Source organism: Halyomorpha halys, unplaced genomic scaffold, assembly GCF_000696795.3.
Source record: "Halyomorpha halys isolate HHAL.00 unplaced genomic scaffold, Hhal_1.1 Scaffold70.1, whole genome shotgun sequence".
Lineage (NCBI taxonomy): Eukaryota > Metazoa > Arthropoda > Insecta > Hemiptera > Pentatomidae > Halyomorpha > Halyomorpha halys.
Genome location: NW_027108636.1, coordinates 1,095,349 through 1,101,239, shown reverse-complemented (window position 1 = coordinate 1,101,239; position 5,891 = coordinate 1,095,349).

Here is a 5,891-nt window from a genome sequence, read left to right as displayed (position 1 = left end):
ACATAATGATAAAAAAATATATACAATATTTTCACAATCGATCTGAGGATCCCTGAGCCCACATGTGAGGGGTAGAGCAGAGCTCAAGAGATCCCAGCGCATCGCTCATCACTGGTAATGAGCCAGTGGAGGCTGAGCAAGTGCGCTAAAGCCGCAAACACTCAACTTGAGTGGAGAATCTGACCATTGCCAGAACAATAAATAAAATTAAAAACAAAAAATGATTAGAATATAATTGAAATTATTGATCCTTGAGAATATCCCAAATATCTGAAATGTAGGAATTATAAGAAAATAAATAGTGAGATTTAATGTAAATATGTAGTAAGCAATGTGTAATTACAACATTTTTACAAAATAGAAACGACTTACTCTATTTCTAATAAGTAAACTAGGATTAAACTGGAGTTGGCCGAAAATTTGTTATTTTAAAACAATAACTAAATTACCATGGATACCAAAATAAAATTCAATTAAATTATCCTTTTTTTCTGTAAATAAATTAGCCTTCACTTCTATCTTATTATTTTATGGAAATATATAAAAAAAGTTATATGGATATTTTTTATTATAATTAATAATTACACTTTCTTTTAACCATAACTGAAAGCACTCATAATAGTACAAGAGCCGGGGTGAAAAAAAAGTAGCTATTTCACCCCTATGTTGATAACTTAAAAGGAAATTATGGATAATTACTAGCCAAAATTGATGAGTATAGGTTAGGGTATTTAAAATGGCGGCTGTTTCAAAACCTTAAAAAAATTTAATTTTTAATTCGGAGCTCTATATCTTTAAAACTACCTTCAACAATATAAAACATAAGAGAATATCATTTAAAATAGAGTAAATTTTCTAAAATATTAGATCTAATACAATTATTTTCGTTCTATTATTCTCGAGATATAGCTTTTTAAAAAACCACATTTCATGACAAATGCACTGAAAAATGAGAAGTAAGTGAATTAGTTTTGAGAAATTTATATCTATATATATCAGGAACCATTATACATACAGTTCTCTTTTAGCACTCAAATTAAAGTTAGCTTAAATTATAATATAATTTATGACGTTTATCTTTGTAAGAGTAGTAATTTTTATGATATTTGCTAAAAATATTTGCCTTCTGTATAGTCTGATAGTCACAGCATATCTAATAATTCTTCGGAAAAATATGCGGTGAACACGCCAAACGTGTTTTTATTTAGAAAATAAACTGTGCAATGTGTTGTCCCTGTAAAGTTACTCTTGTAGTTGAAAATAGTTTTGTGAAAAATTCTTCGAGGGATTAGAAAATTAGGGGATTTTTTCGTTATTAAGGTTTGACAAGAAAAAGAGCCTATGGAGTCATTAGGGACTTCTCACGGTATTATGAAGGTTAAGATAGTTCAGATAAATACTTTTTTTAAACACTATTTATTTATTGATATATATTACAATCTGCCACACAGTTGGGTGAAATAACTTTTTTTTTCTCGCTCTTGGTGTACTACACTACTATAATTATTTTCGTAAATTTCAAGGATAGTTGTATATATTAACAGAAGAAACTAATAAAACATAAAAAGTAAGTAATTTAAAATTATTTCCAACATTAGGTTATAAAATTATTCTTTTCTTCGTTATTATTACAGTTGGATTTTTTTTTTGCCTTATCATAAGTGATTTTCCACAATTTGTTTTTCTCTTGAATGTCGGCCCTTTAAAATCTTTTTGCCAGAACCTTCAGCCCTTGACTCTATTGAAGGGCCTGTAAACGAGGCTCCAATTTAACAGGTTCCTTAGTACTAGAGTCAATTTTAATTAAACAATTATAAACTCATTTTAAAACGAGGTCATTTGGACAGCGTTGAATAATTAAAAAAATTATAGTGTTTTATCTAAATCAGTTCTTATTTTAATAATTAGTCGATAATGCATGCAAAAATTAGATATGTTAATATAAAGTTATTACGCCTTTACAATCCCAACTTTACAAGGCAATAATGAATTACAAAGGCTTCATGGAATACACCTGAGTATTGGAAAAAAATTATTATCTTTGTAGTTTATTATGTTCGAACTTTATTTATTGATAGATATTACAATCTGCCACACAGTTGTGGGCAATAGGTAATAGTGATGAATAAAATAAAATAAAATAAATAAATGAATTAAAAACAAAATCTCTCTTAAAATATATACAGACAGAACAATAAACAAAATGAACATAATCAAACTATATGTATGAAAAAATAAATAATATAACCTCTAGTCACATTTATATTCTTATATACAATACTTACACAATCGACCTGAGGATCTGAGTGGGCTCAGACTCTATCCCTCACGTGTGAGGGGTAGAGCAGAGCCCAAAAGATCCCAGCGCATCCCTCTCGCCGCATCACTGGTAATGAGCCAGTGGAGGCTGAGCAAGTGCGCTAAAGCCGCAAACACTCAATTTGAGTGGAGAATCTGACCATTGCCAGAACTCCAATTGTCCATTTTATTTACAATAAGTCTCTAGGCCACTGCTGTTTCAACCTTCTAGGTGAGCTGTAAGGATGGGTGGAACTAGATATGTTTTGAACCAAAGGTTTATATGGAATTTTGAGAATTGAGGACAAAAGGGATATGTAGGTCATGGTGTAGTGTTCTGTTGGAAACGTATTATCATTAACTATGGTTCTAAGGATTTTGGATTGAAAAGGATTGGCTACGTTTGATGTTCGATGGTTTAGCTGTTCCCCAAAGTTCAAGTTCCAGATAGGTCGGAGTATAGTCTTATAAATTAGTAGTTTGTTTTCTAGTGAGAGATGAGATTTCCGGCTGAGCATTTGCTGTAGTTGCCTGAATCGTCTGTTGAGTTTTTTTTTTTTATATATAACATATATTTTTAATTAATAAAAAAAAGTTAAGGAATTTAATAAATTAATTTGTAAAATCTACCTGTTCATTCAAAATTCCATTAATGAATGAGGAAAGAAAAATAATTTAGCCATTTGAATTAGGGCCGCATATACCTCCCCCTCCCCTTATTAATTTTGCCTTAGTAGGAAGGGTTGAAGAGAGACTGGGTTGAGAATATAACAAGAGAAGTGGTTTTATCTCGCTCACGACCCAGATCTCGCCACGCGACGGCTGCATGCAACTTACCACCCTTAACCTTTCCAGATTTAACCCTGTCGTCACTTTAATTCAACCTTCAGGGGTAAAATATCACTCTAACGTTTATTCTCCCATTTATTTATTTTTTTAATTTTAATATATTTATTGATTTTTACAACTGTGTTAAAATATACATAAGTAAATTTAGTATTAGAAATACAAAGGCATAATACATATATGTAGAAAATCTACCCATTGATAAAACTAAAATAACATTTCTAGTGAAGATCTCGAGACCATCTTCTTTTCAGACGCCTAGAAGGATTATCAGATAATGAAGGAGAATTCAGATAAGAAATAAGTGGGTATAAGAAATATTAAGTACGAAGTAAGGATAATTAAGAATTTTACGAAGGATTTTGGATTGAAAGGATCGCATATAAGAGGAATTAGATGGTTTTATGGAGGCCCAAAGATGAACTCTGCAAATCCAGACAGGTCTTATTGTAGTCATGTAGATCAGTCTTTAGTAATTAATTGGAAGTTAAGACCTTTTGCCTATTAAGTGTTGTAATAGTCGGAAACGACGAGCAGTTTTCTGTATTTTCAGTCTTGTATGAGGATTCCAAGTAATTTGTCCAGATGTAGTCCTAGATAACGGATCTGTTTGACAGGAATACGGGGGATATTATTAAAAAATACTGTGAGGCAAGCAGTCATGGGTTTACGACGATGGGTAAAGAGGATTTGGAATCTATTTTAATCCTCAAGTTTTGACACCATTCTTCGGAATAACTTCTGTAATGTGGGATTAGAAGGTTTGGGATTCAATGGAAGGTTCATTATTCACTGATAATAGAACCAGAGCAAGGTAAGGAAATCGTATCAAGAAATACGTAAATCGCAAAAGTGAAATGTCGCAAATATTTATATATTTCGATTAGGATTTATACAAAAACAGACATTTTAGAAAACCGGGTCCCAAATAGTAATTTTCCAGAAAACCGGTTTTACCCGGTTTCGAATTTGTATTAAAAAATTCGAACAAAAACTTTTAACAGAAAATTTAGAGTTATTAAAAGCAGTTTTTGACTGAAATTATTAACTGTTCAATTTTATTGATAGTAAATTTTTTTTATGCAATTTAGTAGAACAAAGAAATAATAGTTGGCCAGGACTGTTGTTTATCCATAATTTTCACATATAAAGATGCAAATATTTTTATAATAATGAAACGAGTTATTCAGCAAAGGGTTCGAATAAATAAATACAATATATTTTCATATTTTTATAATAACCATATTATTTTTTTAAAAAACAATGTTATTAGATACAGATGGACACCTATTAAAAACAATTAGAAAATATATAACTGTGTATTATATAATGTAAATTATAATCAAAGCCGAAAGATCAGAGTAAATAAAGTTTATGCATACAAACTTATTAAAATCAATTTTAGTTTTAAAGACAATTAAGCAAAGGACCGAGTATTTTCTATCCCGGGCAATTTTAATACAAATTTAAATATTCTATTTATTTTTTTGTTTAATGAAATATGATTTCAGAAAAAAGAGGAGGACGTCTATCGATTTGCTACTTAGCCGTGTCCTTAGTTTATTCACAAAATTCCCCGAAATAGAAAATACTCTCTCACTTGCAACCGAAGTGTTATTCATACATTGAGAACCGACATTTTCTACAAAAAAAACCGGTTTTCGAATTTCATAATTGTTTACAAAAAACCGGTTTTTAAAACCCGGTTTTAAAAACCGACAAACCCTAATTTCGATCGACTCTCTCTATCCATCTGATATTTGGCCACCACAGTGGAACACTATACTTGCCAACTATAGAGGCATTCATTGTTATGTTGAGGCGTCATGATGGATTGCTTCGAGCCACATGTCTGCACATCTTAACCTCCGTGCCTTCATATTATGTGATATTGACTGACTAGTTGCTGAAAACAGTATTCCTCCTCTATGTGCTAAGGCTCTGATTCCAGATCGTTCCTGTAATTGTAAGGAAGACAAAAGTCGTTCAAATATCTCGATTTCGATTTCAAAGGTACCTGTTCGAGCCCAGGTCTCGCTGGCTTTATCATGGAAATGTACCCCCTAAGCTTCGGTGATTTTTTTCGGGATTTCAGTATTTTTTATTGATTTACACAATGTTTTTATGTTATATTTTAATAAATATGTTTAAAAAAATAAATGTAAACATGAGGGAGAGTAATATTTTTAGCTTACGATTGAATTGTGTTAAAGTCATAACAGAGTTAGGACAATCCTAAGGAATTACTTACTAAAAGGTTCCCTTTAAATAAAGACTTTCATATTTCCTTCACGTGTTCTATTCATTAACGCTCATATTTTATATAATAATTCCTTATAACAATAGTTTTCTGGCTTTCAATATTACTAGTTAAATAAAGTCATTAATGAAAGGTTAGGTTTAGCGTTTACAGTTCAAACATGTGCCTGATACTATCTGCTGCTATACCAACGCAAATTTGCATATTGCTTTGGTAGCAGTTAATATTGATTCCTCTACTTACAAACTTCCCAGAGGAGTAATATATGCAAATTGGGCTGGACATCTATTTACTAAACTTTCATAATGGCATAATAATTACAATATATAAATACATTATTTCGAAAATGAAATAGTATTTTTACTAAAAGAAGGGCTCTCATATACAATAATATATTTTTTAATAAAAAATAAAAATTTTATGGAAAATTACCAACAATAACGAAAATGCAGCAAAGCAAAAAAAAACTTGGTCCATTGGTCCCATA